At 43.8% G+C, this 17756-nt stretch overlaps 4 non-coding genes and 1 pseudogene across 4 annotated transcripts; all 5 read right to left on the bottom strand.

The window, feature by feature from the left end:
• Window positions 1–1733: 1733 nt before the first annotated feature.
• LOC130316559 (U2 spliceosomal RNA) lies at window positions 1734–1925 on the bottom strand. Its single transcript, XR_008863866.1, has one exon. It is a non-coding gene; the product is annotated as a U2 spliceosomal RNA (small nuclear RNA).
• A 2068-nt stretch (window positions 1926–3993) lies between these two features.
• Window positions 3994–4164, bottom strand: LOC130316564 (U2 spliceosomal RNA; annotated as a pseudogene).
• Window positions 4165–11378: 7214 nt separating this feature from the next.
• On the bottom strand, window positions 11379–11569 carry LOC130316545 (U2 spliceosomal RNA). Its single transcript, XR_008863853.1, has one exon. It is a non-coding gene; the product is annotated as a U2 spliceosomal RNA (small nuclear RNA).
• Window positions 11570–13662: 2093 nt separating this feature from the next.
• On the bottom strand, window positions 13663–13853 carry LOC130316544 (U2 spliceosomal RNA). The gene has a single exon (XR_008863852.1). It is a non-coding gene; the product is annotated as a U2 spliceosomal RNA (small nuclear RNA).
• Window positions 13854–15944: 2091 nt separating this feature from the next.
• Window positions 15945–16135, bottom strand: LOC130316568 (U2 spliceosomal RNA). Its single transcript, XR_008863872.1, has one exon. It is a non-coding gene; the product is annotated as a U2 spliceosomal RNA (small nuclear RNA).
• Between the last annotated feature and the right edge of the window lie 1621 nt (window positions 16136–17756).

Genomic DNA, 17756 nt, shown 5'->3' with positions numbered 1-17756 from the left:
AGCTGTAAGCATAGAGGACATGCCTGCACCCCATTGGACTTACCTGTGTGGGTTAAATCCGGGTTATTTGACAACCTATGGCGGTGATGGTTCTGCTCAGGCAGAGCAGTGCTGATGCTCCTCATAAAGCTGTCGCTGCTGTGAAGGTTTCTAGGTGACAATCACAATCCCTATGGTTACATACACAACAAAGCTGGGTTGTTGTTGTTTACACTCTGCAAGGCCTGTGGAAGTGAGTGACATCATAGCACTGTAGTTCTGAGGGTTCAAGATGGATGCAACAATCTCCTGTTGCTTCTATGAAGGCCGTAATAGACGAACATCACCAAACAGCTCCATAGTCACATACACAGCAAAGGAGAGATGTTGTTTTACACCTAGTGATGTCAGTGGGTATTGAGTGACATCACAGCACAGTGCTAAGGCTCCTGGGCCTGGACACAGCAGCGGCTGCAATATCTCAACGGAGAATACGTTTATATCTATTGTGTGTGTGTGCGCATATATATATATATATATATATTATATATTATATATATATATTTCTCCCGCCGAAATCACTTTTAAACCCATTTCCACCTTTTTTTTCCCTTCTCTTCCTCTTACTTTTTTTTCACGTTTTTTTACGTTTTTTCTCCTTTTCGCCTCTTTTCTGGGCGTATTATTCTTCTTTTTCTTCTTTTTTTTCGTCTAATGCATACCCCATCAGTGCAGCAATGCTTATTCAATACCGCCAGCAGATGGAGACACTGGGGGATAATTTTCTAAGGATTTATACTGATTTTTCCTGTCTGAATTTGTCGCACAGAAAGTTGCAGGCCAAATATGTGTGACATTTCTGCGACTTTAGCTTCTAGAGCATTTTTACAACATTATACATAGGTGCTGAATACATAAAAAGCGACTGTTCAGCGACAGACAAGTCGCATCGGCTGAAAGTAGGCCAGAATGTCAGTCCATGTTGGAGCAGGTTTAGATACAGTCTAAAGCATAGATCTCAAAGTCTGTGCACAGAATTTAGCAAGGGCCTCGCACCTTCTGATGCATCAGGTAGGTGCACAATAGCATAGCCTAACCCTCTGTACTTTGGTCTATATTGATGCGGGACATAGACAGCCAGCTGATGACCAATCCATTAGTGCAATGGATGGCTGGAAGCATTTGTCTTTGCCTTTGCAATACCACAGAAGCAATGCATGGTCAATGTACAGCAATGACACACACCTGTGTGAACAGCCAGGAGACCCCCCCCCCCCCCCCCCCCCCCCATGTTATGTTACATAGTTACATAGTTAGTACGGTCGAAAAAAGACATATGTCCATCACGTTCAACCAGGGAATTAAGGGGTAGGGGTGTGGCGCGATATTGGGGAAGGGATGAGATTTTATATTTCTTCATAAGCATTAATCTTATTTTGTCAATTAGGAACATTCAGCACCCCACCCGCTATCAAGGCAGCTGCCTATCATGTCATGCCCTACCTGCACAGGTGTGCTGGCTACTCAAATGATCCAATTAAGGAGGCCATTTAGTCAGCAGCAGCAGAAGTCCTGTGCCTGGACGCTCCAACAGGGGCCAGACACAAGCAGAAGCAGAAGCAGCAGAAGCAGCAGCAGCACCACCTTTTGTTTTTTGGCTGCAGCAGCAGCAAGGCCCACAGGGCTGGCTAGCTGGCTAGCCAGCAAGCAGGTAGCAATGAAAGTAGGAATCTTTCTTTTTAACCCCTGTAAGGGGGTGGTGCACTGTACCCGAAGATACTGCCATATCGGGTCAATGCATAGGGCGACGGAAGCAAGCTTCGAAATCGGCCCCCGTTCTCAAAAATCCATTTAATATATGGTCCCCGAGATAGGGGACGTATCAGATATTAAACTGATAAGAACAGATACTACACTTGATCTTAGCCAAAAGGCCGAGAAGCGATAACCGTGAAAGGGGCGGCCCAACAAGGTCCCCTTCATGGGCACTATCACTGCTTGCTGTCAGGGAGGCTGCCAGACAATTTTCCATGCACACTCTGGGCTGGGGGGCAGTCAACCACCAGTACACACAGCAGAACCTAAACCCATACCATTATTGCTAAGCAGCAAGACAGGGGCCCATTGCACTCCCACGGGGGCCTTTTTAAATGCAATCCATAAACCCGGATTTGCCAGGAACCCTTCTTACTCCTCCTACTTGCATGTGACACTGGGCTTAGGATCTGCATAGGAAACACACACACAAGCACACACCTACCTTTGTTGCCTGCAGATGCCTCCTTGGCTGTCTCCCAAACGGTATCAAACCAACACCCACGGGAAGCTGTAAGCATAGAGGACATGCCTGCACCCCATTGGACTTACCTGTGTGGGTTAAATCCGGGTTATTTGACAACCTATGGCGGTGATGGTTCTGCTCAGGCAGAGCAGTGCTGATGCTCCTCATAAAGCTGTCGCTGCTGTGAAGGTTCTAGGTGACATCACAAATCCCTTTGGTTACATACACAACAAAGCTGGGTTGTTGTTGTTTACACTCTGCAAGGGCCTGTGGAAGTGAGTGACATCATAGCACTGTAGTTCTGAGGGTTCAAGATGGATGCAACAATCTCCTGTTGCTTCTATGAAGGCCGTAATAGACGACATCACCAAACAGCTCCATAGTCACATACACAGCAAAGGAGAGATGTTGTTTACACCTAGTGATGTCAGTGGTATTGAGTGACATCACAGCACAGTGCTAAGGCTCCTGGGCCTGGACACAGCAGCGGCTGCAATATCTCAACGGAGAATACGTTTATATCTATGTGTGTGTGTGCGCATATATATATATATATATATATATATAATATATATATATATATATATATTTCTCCGCCGAAATCACTTTTAAACCCATTTCCACCTTTTTTTCCCTTCTCTTCCTCTTACTTTTTTTTCACGTTTTTTTACGTTTTTCTCCTTTTCGCCTCTTTTCTGGGCGTATTATTCTTCTTTTTCTTCTTTTTTTTCGTCTAATGCATACCCCATCAGTGCAGCAATGCTTATTCAATACCGCCAGCAGATGGAGACACTGGGGGATAATTTTCTAAGGATTTATACTGATTTTTCCTGTCTGAATTTGTCGCACAGAAAGTTGCAGGCCAAATATGTGTGACATTTCTCTGCGACTTTAGCTTCTAGAGCATTTTTACAACATTATACATAGGTGCTGAATACATAAAAAGCGACTGTTCAGCGACAGACAAGTCGCATCGGCTGAAAGTAGGCCAGAATGTCAGTCCATGTTGGAGCAGGTTTAGATACAGTCTAAAGCATAGATCTCAAAGTCTGTGCACAGAATTTAGCAAGGGCCTCGCACCTTCTGATGCATCAGGTAGGTGCACAATAGCATAGCCTAACCCTCTGTACTTTGGTCTATATTGATGCGGGACATAGACAGCCAGCTGATGACCAATCCATTAGTGCAATGGATGGCTGGAAGCATTTGTCTTTGCCTTTGCAATACCACAGAAGCAATGCATGGTCAATGTAGACCCCCCCCCCCCCCCATGTTATGTTACATAGTTACATAGTTAGTACGGTCGAAAAAAGACATATGTCCATCACGTTCAACCAGGGAATTAAGGGGTAGGGGTGTGGCGCGATATTGGGGAAGGGATGAGATTTTATATTTCTTCATAAGCATTAATCTTATTTTGTCAATTAGGAACATTCAGCACCCACCCGCTATCAAGGCAGCTGCCTATCATGTCATGCCCTACCTGCACAGGTGTGCTGGCTACTCAAATGATCCAATTAAGGAGGCCATTTAGTCAGCAGCAGCAGAAGTCCTGTGCCTGGACGCTCCAACAGGGGCCAGACACAAGCAGAAGCAGAAGCAGCAGAAGCAGCAGCAGCACCACCTTTTGTTTTTTGGCTGCAGCAGCAGCAAGGCCCACAGGGCTGGCTAGCTGGCTAGCCAGCAAGCAGGTAGCAATGAAAGTAGGAATCTTTCTTTTTAACCCTGTAAGGGGGTGGTGCACTGTACCCGAAGATACTGCCATATCGGGTCAATGCATAGGGCGACGGAAGCAAGCTTCGAAATCGGCCCCCGTTCTCAAAAATCCATTTAATATATGGTCCCCAGATAGGGGACGTATCAGATATTAAACTGATAAGAACAGATTTTTTTTTTTTTTTTTTTTTTTTTTTTTTTTTTAAGTTTTTTTTTTTTTCCTCAGTTACAGACTATTGTTTGGACGATCATCAGGTCACCTACCAAGACTCGTCACTTAAAACAATATCTGAAAAAACATCATACGGAAAAAACTAACTAAGGGAACCGAGTGCCAAGAAAAAGTGACTAAACAACAAAACAAAAAAACATGTCAAAAACAATCACAGAAATTGGTCAAAAACTTACAGCTTTCTCCTTTACGTACTTCTTATAAATTCTTCCATCGTGTATGCATCCAGATTTTCCTCCGCTTCTTCTTCACCAATTCTCTTTTTGTCCAGTAGAAAGATAGTAAAAATCCTTCCTAAAAACAATCTTTTCAATTCCCTCGGAGAAATAACAACATTTTTAAAAACAAGCAAATTGCGTGAGTCCCATAAAACCTCTTTAAAAACAGAAAAAAGAATCCAATTAGTACGTGTATCTTCCTTTTTACTAAGATCTTGACCAATAAAACTTTCTCAAAAGAAAAAACTGTTATATCCAGTGAGTTGGATTAAAAACCTCTTTAAAAACATAAAAAATTCTTTTGCATAAAAAACAGTCCCCAATAAAGGTGCACTAAGTCTTCTCTACCTCCACAACCCTCTCTTGGGCATCTGTCACTTATTCTCAAACCTCTTCCATTTAAAAAAGATCGGGTTGGGAGGCAGCCATGAAAGGACATCCAACTAACGTCTTTTTGTCTGTTTGATAGTCTAATAACTTAAAAAAACTTCCAAATCTTCACAGACTGAGCATTAGTGCAGAATGGTACTTCATATAATCTCTCATTTTTCCTTATTTCTTGTTCTATTTTCTTTTTATCAGGTTCACCTAAAGAGCTCAAAACCAATTGATCATTGAAAGACCTGAGGAGCACATAGAAGGTAGGTATCACATGTGCTATGGGTCTCCTCAAATCCCTCTCACACCAGCCCCATTGGAAAACAACCATCCTGCAAGGTATTTACTCATGTCTGCCGCCCTATTATTGCACTGTATCAATTAAAAATTAAAAGAAAATAGTGCACCTTTAAAAACAGATCAATGTTTGGAAAGTTATATCCGCCCAAATTCATACTCTTCATCACTTCTTCTCTTCTCATTTTCTCCATCTTAGACCCCCAGAAGAACACAAAAAGCTTCCTTGTGACTCTCCTAGTCCATAACTTCCCTGGAGGAAGCACCATAGCCGTATACAAGAGAAGCGGTAGGATTACAGACTTAATGATAAGAACTTTCCCTTTAAGTGACAAGTTCCTTAACCTCCAGAAGGATAGCTTCTTCTCAATTTTACTGTCCAAAGTCTCATAACTTTTCTTTCCTTTGAGGTCTTTGTCAAATATCACTCCTAGCACTTCAATGTCTTCTTTTTCCTTAACACCATCCACTACTATATTCTCTTGGTTCCCAAAACTGCATAATTGGCACTTCCCCCAGTTCACATTCATCCCAGCCACACAACAAAAAATCCTCACATGCAAATTTACTCTGTTGAGATCTGCTTGGGATGTACAAGTAAAAACCACATCGTCCATATAACTTAAGACCTTTAACTTACTACCATCACTACCTGGAATAAAAACACCACTCACACATTTATCTTTCTGCACATTCTTCAACAGGCCCTCTATAACGCATATAAACAGAATTGGGGAGAGTGGGCATCCCTGTCTGACTCCAGACAAGACATTAAAAGCAGGCCCCACATGCCCATTTACTAAAATCTGACTTGTCACCCCATGATAAAAACTCATAATAACAGATAATAACTTTTCTGGAATACCTAAGTGTTTTAAAACAATGAACATAAAATCATGTGCAACCTTATCATAAGCCTTTTCGAAATCTATGGACTCAACAAACAGTGCATTCTTGTTAAAGTTACTGTAATAAATAGAGTCTCTTAAAAGCAATAAATTATCTGTTATTTTTCTTTTCGGTACTGCACAAACTTGGTATTCTCCTACAAGGTGGTCCACTACATCACTCAGTCTATTAGCCACAATCTTAGCAATTATCTTGTAGTCACAATTTAATAAAGTTATAGGTCTCCAATTTTTAAGATCTCTGCCATCACCTTTTTTATGAATTAATGTTATGACCCCTTTCTTCATAGATTCAGCTAAAACACCTGAGTTAAAAACATATTGCACCACCCGTGTAAACTCTTTACTTAAAATATTCCAGAACGCGGAATAAAACTCAGCGGGGAGACCATCACAGCCTGGTGTCTTCCCTTTGGCCATCTTATCCAGGGCCTGCTTGATCTCCCCTTCACTAACATCATCAATCAAAAAATCAACTTTTTCAACAGGAACATTATTCTCCAAAATATTACAATAATCATTCATCTCCGTCTCACTGGCTCTGCTCTTATTACTAAAGAGTGTCTCATAAAATCTGCCAATCTCCTTCACCATCTCCTCTCCAAAAACTTCCCCCGTAGGGGTAAAAACAGATTTAAAAACACCTTTAGCATTAAAACATTTTTTAAAGAAATACCGTGTACACTGCTCATTTTCTTCTAGGTGCTGCACTTTAGACTTATATACAATATTCCTTCCCTTTTCCAACAACCTTTTTTTCATCTCCCCCTTCACCTTAACAATCTCATCCTCCACCTCCACACCAACACGTTTAAACTTATAGAGAGTCTCTAACCGGGATACAAGCCTTTCATCACTCCTCCTCTTCTCTTGTGCTCTCTTTATGCAAAACATCTTAAAGAAATTAGAAAACTCTCCTTTAGCCCATTCCCACCACACTAAGACATTACTAAAATCAGGTTGTTTAGAAACACAGGATAAAAACACATGATTAAAACCAGCCATTACTTCCTCATCTTCCAATAGACTTACATTTAATTTCCAGAGCCCCCTCCCAAAATGAAGGGACTCTGTGACACTTATCTCAGCCGACACCATCTTGTGGTCTGAGAAAGTTGACATCATTTGATTGCACCGGACCACCTTAATCCCATCAGAGACCAGGATGTAATCGATCCGGGATTTACAGCGGCCACTATCTGATATGTACGTATATCTTTCATCAGTGCTAACCATCAGTCCAACATCAGTAAAATGCAAGTCTTGAATAATTTGATTTAAAACATTGGAAGTAATATCAGTTCTAACCTCAGCAGAGCTCTCACGATCATTGACGGATCTAATGCAGTTAAAATCGCCAACAATAATAGTATCTTCACGACCAGGGATAAAAAACTTAAGGGACTCTAAAAAAGACAAACGTGCTTGTTTTTCTGCTGGAGCATACACATTAAAAATTCTCATCCTCTGGCCCAAAACCTCAAAAATTAAAACCATACAACGACCAGGTACTAAAGTTTGGCAATTTAAAACTTTAATGTCCCTGTTTCGCAATAAAATCCCAACACCTTCATTTTTGTTTTCTGCACATGTGGACCAGAAGGACTGCCCACACTTCCACTCATTTGCATAAGGTGCTGACTTTATTGCACACTCCTGTAAACATATCACATCACTTCTAACATTCTCAAGGATATCAAAAATTGCAGCTCTCCTAATTTCAGACTCAATACTTCTTACATTAATAGTTGTTACAACCAAAGTCATAATAACTAGGAAAAGAAAACCAAATGCTTTAAAATCCATCTTAACTTAGAAATTAACATTTTGGCCTTCAACTTTCCTATGTAAACTTGCAAAACAATCAGGCGACCCTATGTTAGAGTCCCTGTCTATTTCATTATCACTACCAAGAACAAGGGCTTCCTGATCCTCAGACCAGCTCCCTGTCTTACACCTTTTATTCACAACCTGCACATCCTCATCTTCCTCCTCCTCTTCTTCCTTACTGCGAGAAACTCTCTGACCAGGTGTTAGAGATCTCTGAGATGACCCAACAACTTCCATTCCCTCCTCCTCCCCCACAATTGGGTTTGGACATTCAATATCATCCATAGCCTCTTCACTAGAAAGAACATCACCATACACTGTCTCAATTTTCTCCACCACTTTCACTTTTTTTGCTTTTTTCTTTTTCACCAAGGTAAATTCACCTCCCACACCTGTCTCCTCACCAGTCACAGCAGTGGAAACACCCTCCTCCCCTGACCTCTCCTGAGTGCTAATGTGCTCCACTATCACAGAACTTCCCTCAGCCACCTGTGCCACATTAACACTCACACTCACACTCTCACCAACTCCAGGAACAAACCTCCCTCCCCCTTTTTCTCTTTGTTCTCCTCTATTCCCAGCTGCATCAGCATAACTTCTCTTCTTTTTATACCACATATCACAGCCTCTTGCCAAATGTTCCTCACTTCCACAGATATCACATGTCTTCTTCTCTGTACAAATACTTGCTTCATGACCAGTTTTCCCACAATTTCTGCAACATTCTCCTTTCTCAGGGCAATAATCCTGCACATGGCCATAGGCATGGCACTTTCTACAATATTGCAACTGGCCTTCATAAAAGCAGAAACCTCTCTCTCCTCCGATAGAAAACACCTGTGGTATGCTCTTCCTTCCATCTTGCATTCCTTCATCTTTTTTAAATTTTACAATAAACTTTCTCTTACAATTAAAGTACCCAAACTTGTTCTTAAGTCTTCCTATAAATTTCACTTCCTCGCAATACCGGAACAAAAAGTTTGTAACCATTTCATCAGAAACCTTAGGATTATACATGTGGACAATTACTACCTTTGTTGTATTCATAAATAACGGTTCCACTTTAATCTTCTTCATTATAGCAGGCTCACTTTTCCTCTTCATTTCTTCAAGATCCATATAGACTCTCTGGCAAATCTCAGAACCACAAAAAGTAATATCATAAATTCCTTGCCTAGGAAAATCCTGTATAGCCAATACATTCCATACCTGTAGGTAATCAAGCTTGCGAAGAATCTCCACAACGATTTGGTCAAGTCCGATCGTCCCCCGGTGCTCGCCAGGAACGTAGATCCGCACCGTGTCCTCAAGTCCACGCGCCTTCTCGCTCATTTTTGCAGGTAAAACCCACGATCGCAGCTCAGCAACAATCCAGGGCCCCCCGTAAAGAGGGCCCCGATCACCACTCCTTTCAACCCAAACCACGCACAGAAATCCACACGTGATCTTAGCCAAAAGGCCGAGAAGCGATAACCGTGAAAGGGGCGGGCCCAACAAGGTCCCCTTCATGGGCACTATCACTGCTTGCTGTCAGGGAGGCTGCCAGACAATTTTCCATGCACACTCTGGGCTGGGGGGCAGTCAACCACCAGTACACACAGCAGTACCTAAACCCATACCATTATTGCTAAGCAGCAAGACAGGGGCCCATTGCACTCCCACGGGGCCTTTTTAAATGCAATCCATAACCCGGATTTGCCAGGAACCCTTCTTACTCCTCCTACTTGCATGTGACACTGGGCTTAGGATCTGCATAGGAAACACACACACAAGCACACACCTACCTTTGTTGCCTGCAGATGCCTCCTTGGCTGTCCCCAAACGGTATCAAACCAACACCCACGGGAAGCTGTAAGCATAGAGGACATGCCTGCACCCCATTGGACTTACCTGTGTGGGTTAAATCCGGGTTATTTGACAACCTATGGCGGTGATGGTTCTGCTCAGGCAGAGCAGTGCTGATGCTCCTCATAAAGCTGTCGCTGCTGTGAAGGTTCTAGGTGACATCACAAATCCCTTTGGTTACATACACAACAAAGCTGGGTTGTTGTTGTTTACACTCTGCAAGGCCTGTGGAAGTGAGTGACATCATAGCACTGTAGTTCTGAGGGTTCAAGATGGATGCAACAATCTCCTGTTGCTTCTATGAAGGCCGTAATAGACGACATCACCAAACAGCTCCATAGTCACATACACAGCAAAGGAGAGATGTTGTTTACACCTAGTGATGTCAGTGGTATTGAGTGACATCACAGCACAGTGCTAAGGCTCCTGGGCCTGGACACAGCAGCGGCTGCAATATCTCAACGGAGAATACGTTTATATCTATGTGTGTGTGTGCGCATATATATATATATATATATATATATATATATATTTCTCCGCCGAAATCACTTTTAAACCCATTTCCACCTTTTTTTCCCTTCTCTTCCTCTTACTTTTTTTTCACGTTTTTTTACGTTTTTCTCCTTTTCGCCTCTTTTCTGGGCGTATTATTCTTCTTTTTCTTCTTTTTTTTCGTCTAATGCATACCCCATCAGTGCAGCAATGCTTATTCAATACCGCCAGCAGATGGAGACACTGGGGGATAATTTTCTAAGGATTTATACTGATTTTTCCTGTCTGAATTTGTCGCACAGAAAGTTGCAGGCCAAATATGTGTGACATTTCTGCGACTTTAGCTTCTAGAGCATTTTTACAACATTATACATAGGTGCTGAATACATAAAAAGCGACTGTTCAGCGACAGACAAGTCGCATCGGCTGAAAGTAGGCCAGAATGTCAGTCCATGTTGGAGCAGGTTTAGATACAGTCTAAAGCATAGATCTCAAAGTCTGTGCACAGAATTTAGCAAGGGCCTCGCACCTTCTGATGCATCAGGTAGGTGCACAATAGCATAGCCTAACCCTCTGTACTTTGGTCTATATTGATGCGGGACATAGACAGCCAGCTGATGACCAATCCATTAGTGCAATGGATGGCTGGAAGCATTTGTCTTTGCCTTTGCAATACCACAGAAGCAATGCATGGTCAATGTACAGCAATGACACACCTGTGTGAACAGCCAGGAGACCCCCCCCCCCCATGTTATGTTACATAGTTACATAGTTAGTACGGTCGAAAAAAGACATATGTCCATCACGTTCAACCAGGGAATTAAGGGGTAGGGGTGTGGCGCGATATTGGGGAAGGGATGAGATTTTATATTTCTTCATAAGCATTAATCTTATTTTGTCAATTAGGAACATTCAGCACCCACCCGCTATAAAGGCAGCTGCCTATCATGTCATGCCCTACCTGCACAGGTGTGCTGGCTACTCAAATGATCCAATTAAGGAGGCCATTTAGTCAGCAGCAGCAGAAGTCCTGTGCCTGGACGCTCCAACAGGGGCCAGACACAAGCAGAAGCAGAAGCAGCAGCAGCACCACCTTTTGTTTTTTGGCTGCAGCAGCAGCAAGGCCCACAGGGCTGGCTAGCTGGCTAGCCAGCAAGCAGGTAGCAATGAAAGTAGGAATCTTTCTTTTTAACCCTGTAAGGGGGTGGTGCACTGTACCCGAAGATACTGCCATATCGGGTCAATGCATAGGGCGACGGAAGCAAGCTTCGAAATCGGCCCCCGTTCTCAAAAATCCATTTAATATATGGTCCCCAGATAGGGGACGTATCAGATATTAAACTGATAAGAACAGATACTACACTTGATCTTAGCCAAAAGGCCGAGAAGCGATAACCGTGAAAGGGGCGGGCCCAACAAGGTCCCCTTCATGGGCACTATCACTGCTTGCTGTCAGGGAGGCTGCCAGACAATTTTCCATGCACACTCTGGGCTGGGGGGCAGTCAACCACCAGTACACACAGCAGAACCTAAACCCATACCATTATTGCTAAGCAGCAAGACAGGGGCCCATTGCACTCCCACGGGGCCTTTTTAAATGCAATCCATAACCCGGATTTGCCAGGAACCCTTCTTACTCCTCCTACTTGCATGTGACACTGGGCTTAGGATCTGCATAGGAAACACACACACAAGCACACACCTACCTTTGTTGCCTGCAGATGCCTCCTTGGCTGTCCCCAAACGGTATCAAACCAACACCCACGGGAAGCTGTAAGCATAGAGGACATGCCTGCACCCCATTGGACTTACCTGTGTGGGTTAAATCCGGGTTATTTGACAACCTATGGCGGTGATGGTTCTGCTCAGGCAGAGCAGTGCTGATGCTCCTCATAAAGCTGTCGCTGCTGTGAAGGTTCTAGGTGACATCACAAATCCCTTTGGTTACATACACAACAAAGCTGGGTTGTTGTTGTTTACACTCTGCAAGGCCTGTGGAAGTGAGTGACATCATAGCACTGTAGTTCTGAGGGTTCAAGATGGATGCAACAATCTCCTGTTGCTTCTATGAAGGCCGTAATAGACGACATCACCAAACAGCTCCATAGTCACATACACAGCAAAGGAGAGATGTTGTTTACACCTAGTGATGTCAGTGGTATTGAGTGACATCACAGCACAGTGCTAAGGCTCCTGGGCCTGGACACAGCAGCGGCTGCAATATCTCAACGGAGAATACGTTTATATCTATGTGTGTGTGTGCGCATATATATATATATATATATATATATATATATATATATATATATATTTCTCCGCCGAAATCACTTTTAAACCCATTTCCACCTTTTTTTCCCTTCTCTTCCTCTTACTTTTTTTTCAAGTTTTTTTACGTTTTTCTCCTTTTCGCCTCTTTTCTGGGCGTATTATTCTTCTTTTTCTTCTTTTTTTTCGTCTAATGCATACCCCATCAGTGCAGCAATGCTTATTCAATACCGCCAGCAGATGGAGACACTGGGGGATAATTTTCTAAGGATTTATACTGATTTTTCCTGTCTGAATTTGTCGCACAGAAAGTTGCAGGCCAAATATGTGTGACATTTCTGCGACTTTAGCTTCTAGAGCATTTTTACAACATTATACATAGGTGCTGAATACATAAAAAGCGACTGTTCAGCGACAGACAAGTCGCATCGGCTGAAAGTAGGCCAGAATGTCAGTCCATGTTGGAGCAGGTTTAGATACAGTCTAAAGCATAGATCTCAAAGTCTGTGCACAGAATTTAGCAAGGGCCTCGCACCTTCTGATGCATCAGGTAGGTGCACAATAGCATAGCCTAACCCTCTGTACTTTGGTCTATATTGATGCGGGACATAGACAGCCAGCTGATGACCAATCCATTAGTGCAATGGATGGCTGGAAGCATTTGTCTTTGCCTTTGCAATACCACAGAAGCAATGCATGGTCAATGTACAGCAATGACACACCTGTGTGAACAGCCAGGAGACCCCCCCCCCCCCCCCATGTTATGTTACATAGTTACATAGTTAGTACGGTCGAAAAAAGACATATGTCCATCACGTTCAACCAGGGAATTAAGGGGTAGGGGTGTGGCGCGATATTGGGGAAGGGATGAGATTTTATATTTCTTCATAAGCATTAATCTTATTTTGTCAATTAGGAACATTCAGCACCCACCCGCTATCAAGGCAGCTGCCTATCATGTCATGCCCTACCTGCACAGGTGTGCTGGCTACTCAAATGATCCAATTAAGGAGGCCATTTAGTCAGCAGCAGCAGAAGTCCTGTGCCTGGACGCTCCAACAGCGGCCAGACACAAGCAGAAGCAGAAGCAGCAGAAGCAGCAGCAGCACCACCTTTTGTTTTTTGGCTGCAGCAGCAGCAAGGCCCACAGGGCTGGCTAGCTGGCTAGCCAGCAAGCAGGTAGCAATGAAAGTAGGAATCTTTCTTTTTAACCCTGTAAGGGGGTGGTGCACTGTACCCGAAGATACTGCCATATCGGGTCAATGCATAGGGCGACGGAAGCAAGCTTCGAAATCGGCCCCCGTTCTCAAAAATCCATTTAATATATGGTCCCCAGATAGGGGACGTATCAGATATTAAACTGATAAGAACAGATACTACACTTGATCTTAGCCAAAAGGCCGAGAAGCGATAACCGTGAAAGGGGCGGGCCCAACAAGGTCCCCTTCATGGGCACTATCACTGCTTGCTGTCAGGGAGGCTGCCAGACAATTTTCCATGCACACTCTGGGCTGGGGGGCAGTCAACCACCAGTACACACAGCAGAACCTAAACCCATACCATTATTGCTAAGCAGCAAGACAGGGGCCCATTGCACTCCCACGGGGCCTTTTTAAATGCAATCCATAACCCGGATTTGCCAGGAACCCTTCTTACTCCTCCTACTTGCATGTGACACTGGGCTTAGGATCTGCATAGGAAACACACACACAAGCACACACCTACCTTTGTTGCCTGCAGATGCCTCCTTGGCTGTCCCCAAACGGTATCAAACCAACACCCACGGGAAGCTGTAAGCATAGAGGACATGCCTGCACCCCATTGGACTTACCTGTGTGGGTTAAATCCGGGTTATTTGACAACCTATGGCGGTGATGGTTCTGCTCAGGCAGAGCAGTGCTGATGCTCCTCATAAAGCTGTCGCTGCTGTGAAGGTTCTAGGTGACATCACAAATCCCTTTGGTTACATACACAACAAAGCTGGGTTGTTGTTGTTTACACTCTGCAAGGCCTGTGGAAGTGAGTGACATCATAGCACTGTAGTTCTGAGGGTTCAAGATGGATGCAACAATCTCCTGTTGCTTCTATGAAGGCCGTAATAGACGACATCACCAAACAGCTCCATAGTCACATACACAGCAAAGGAGAGATGTTGTTTACACCTAGTGATGTCAGTGGTATTGAGTGACATCACAGCACAGTGCTAAGGCTCCTGGGCCTGGACACAGCAGCGGCTGCAATATCTCAACGGAGAATACGTTTATATCTATGTGTGTGTGTGCGCATATATATATATATATATATATATATATATATATATATATATATATTTCTCCGCCGAAATCACTTTTAAACCCATTTCCACCTTTTTTTCCCTTCTCTTCCTCTTACTTTTTTTTCACGTTTTTTTACGTTTTTCTCCTTTTCGCCTCTTTTCTGGGCGTATTATTCTTCTTTTTCTTCTTTTTTTTCGTCTAATGCATACCCCATCAGTGCAGCAATGCTTATTCAATACCGCCAGCAGATGGAGACACTGGGGGATAATTTTCTAAGGATTTATACTGATTTTTCCTGTCTGAATTTGTCGCACAGAAAGTTGCAGGCCAAATATGTGTGACATTTCTGCGACTTTAGCTTCTAGAGCATTTTTACAACATTATACATAGGTGCTGAATACATAAAAAGCGACTGTTCAGCGACAGACAAGTCGCATCGGCTGAAAGTAGGCCAGAATGTCAGTCCATGTTGGAGCAGGTTTAGATACAGTCTAAAGCATAGATCTCAAAGTCTGTGCACAGAATTTAGCAAGGGCCTCGCACCTTCTGATGCATCAGGTAGGTGCACAATAGCATAGCCTAACCCTCTGTACTTTGGTCTATATTGATGCGGGACATAGACAGCCAGCTGATGACCAATCCATTAGTGCAATGGATGGCTGGAAGCATTTGTCTTTGCCTTTGCAATACCACAGAAGCAATGCATGGTCAATGTACAGCAATGACACACCTGTGTGAACAGCCAGGAGACCCCCCCCCCCCCCATGTTATGTTACATAGTTACATAGTTAGTACGGTCGAAAAAAGACATATGTCCATCACGTTCAACCAGGGAATTAAGGGGTAGGGGTGTGGCGCGATATTGGGGAAGGGATGAGATTTTATATTTCTTCATAAGCATTAATCTTATTTTGTCAATTAGGAACATTCAGCACCCACCCGCTATCAAGGCAGCTGCCTATCATGTCATGCCCTACCTGCACAGGTGTGCTGGCTACTCAAATGATCCAATTAAGGAGGCCATTTAGTCATCAGCAGCAGAAGTCCTGTGCCTGGACGCTCCAACAGGGGCCAGACACAAGCAGAAGCAGAAGCAGCAGAAGCAGCAGCAGCACCACCTTTTGTTTTTTGGCTGCAGCAGCAGCAAGGCCCACAGGGCTGGCTAGCTGGCTAGCCAGCAAGCAGGTAGCAATGAAAGTAGGAATCTTTCTTTTTAACCCTGTAAGGGGGTGGTGCACTGTACCCGAAGATACTGCCATATCGGGTCAATGCATAGGGCGACGGAAGCAAGCTTCGAAATCGGCCCCCGTTCTCAAAAATCCATTTAATATATGGTCCCCAGATAGGGGACGTATCAGATATTAAACTGATAAGAACAGATACTACACTTGATCTTAGCCAAAAGGCCGAGAAGCGATAACCGTGAAAGGGGCGGGCCCAACAAGGTCCCCTTCATGGGCACTATCACTGCTTGCTGTCAGGGAGGCTGCCAGACAATTTTCCATGCACACTCTGGGCTGGGGGGCAGTCAACCACCAGTACACACAGCAGAACCTAAACCCATACCATTATTGCTAAGCAGCAAGACAGGGGCCCATTGCACTCCCACGGGGCCTTTTTAAATGCAATCCATAACCCGGATTTGCCAGGAACCCTTCTTACTCCTCCTACTTGCATGTGACACTGGGCTTAGGATCTGCATAGGAAACACACACACAAGCACACACCTACCTTTGTTGCCTGCAGATGCCTCCTTGGCTGTCCCCAAACGGTATCAAACCAACACCCACGGGAAGCTGTAAGCATAGAGGACATGCCTGCACCCCATTGGACTTACCTGTGTGGGTTAAATCCGGGTTATTTGACAACCTATGGCGGTGATGGTTCTGCTCAGGCAGAGCAGTGCTGATGCTCCTCATAAAGCTGTCGCTGCTGTGAAGGTTCTAGGTGACATCACAAATCCCTTTGGTTACATACACAACAAAGCTGGGTTGTTGTTGTTTACACTCTGCAAGGCCTGTGGAAGTGAGTGACATCATAGCACTGTAGTTCTGAGGGTTCAAGATGGATGCAACAATCTCCTGTTGCTTCTATGAAGGCCGTAATAGACGACATCACCAAACAGCTCCATAGTCACATACACAGCAAAGGAGAGATGTTGTTTACACCTAGTGATGTCAGTGGTATTGAGTGACATCACAGCACAGTGCTAAGGCTCCTGGGCCTGGACACAGCAGCGGCTGCAATATCTCAACGGAGAATACGTTTATATCTATGTGTGTGTGTGCGCATATATATATATATATATATATATATATATATATATATTTCTCCGCCGAAATCACTTTTAAACCCATTTCCACCTTTTTTTCCCTTCTCTTCCTCTTACTTTTTTTTCACGTTTTTTTACGTTTTTCTCCTTTTCGCCTCTTTTCTGGGCGTATTATTCTTCTTTTTCTTCTTTTTTTTCGTCTAATGCATACCCCATCAGTGCAGCAATGCTTATTCAATACCGCCAGCAGATGGAGACACTGGGGGATAATTTTCTAAGGATTTATACTGATTTTTCCTGTCTGAATTTGTCGCACAGAAAGTTGCAGGCCAAATATGTGTGACATTTCTGCGACTTTAGCTTCTAGAGCATTTTTACAACATTATACATAGGTGCTGAATACATAAAAAGCGACTGTTCAGCGACAGACAAGTCGCATCGGCTGAAAGTAGGCCAGAATGTCAGTCCATGTTGGAGCAGGTTTAGATACAGTCTAAAGCATAGATCTCAAAGTCTGTGCACAGAATTTAGCAAGGGCCTCGCACCTTCTGATGCATCAGGTAGGTGCACAATAGCATAGCCTAACCCTCTGTACTTTGGTCTATATTGATGCGGGACATAGACAGCCAGCTGATGACCAATCCATTAGTGCAATGGATGGCTGGAAGCATTTGTCTTTGCCTTTGCAATACCACAGAAGCAATGCATGGTCAATGTACAGCAATGACACACCTGTGTGAACAGCCAGGAGACCCCCCCCCCCCCCC

This window comes from Hyla sarda, unplaced genomic scaffold (genome assembly GCF_029499605.1).
Source record: "Hyla sarda isolate aHylSar1 unplaced genomic scaffold, aHylSar1.hap1 scaffold_1936, whole genome shotgun sequence".
NCBI classification, from domain to species: Eukaryota; Metazoa; Chordata; class Amphibia; order Anura; family Hylidae; genus Hyla; species Hyla sarda.
This window is presented reverse-complemented; position numbering and strand designations above follow the sequence as displayed.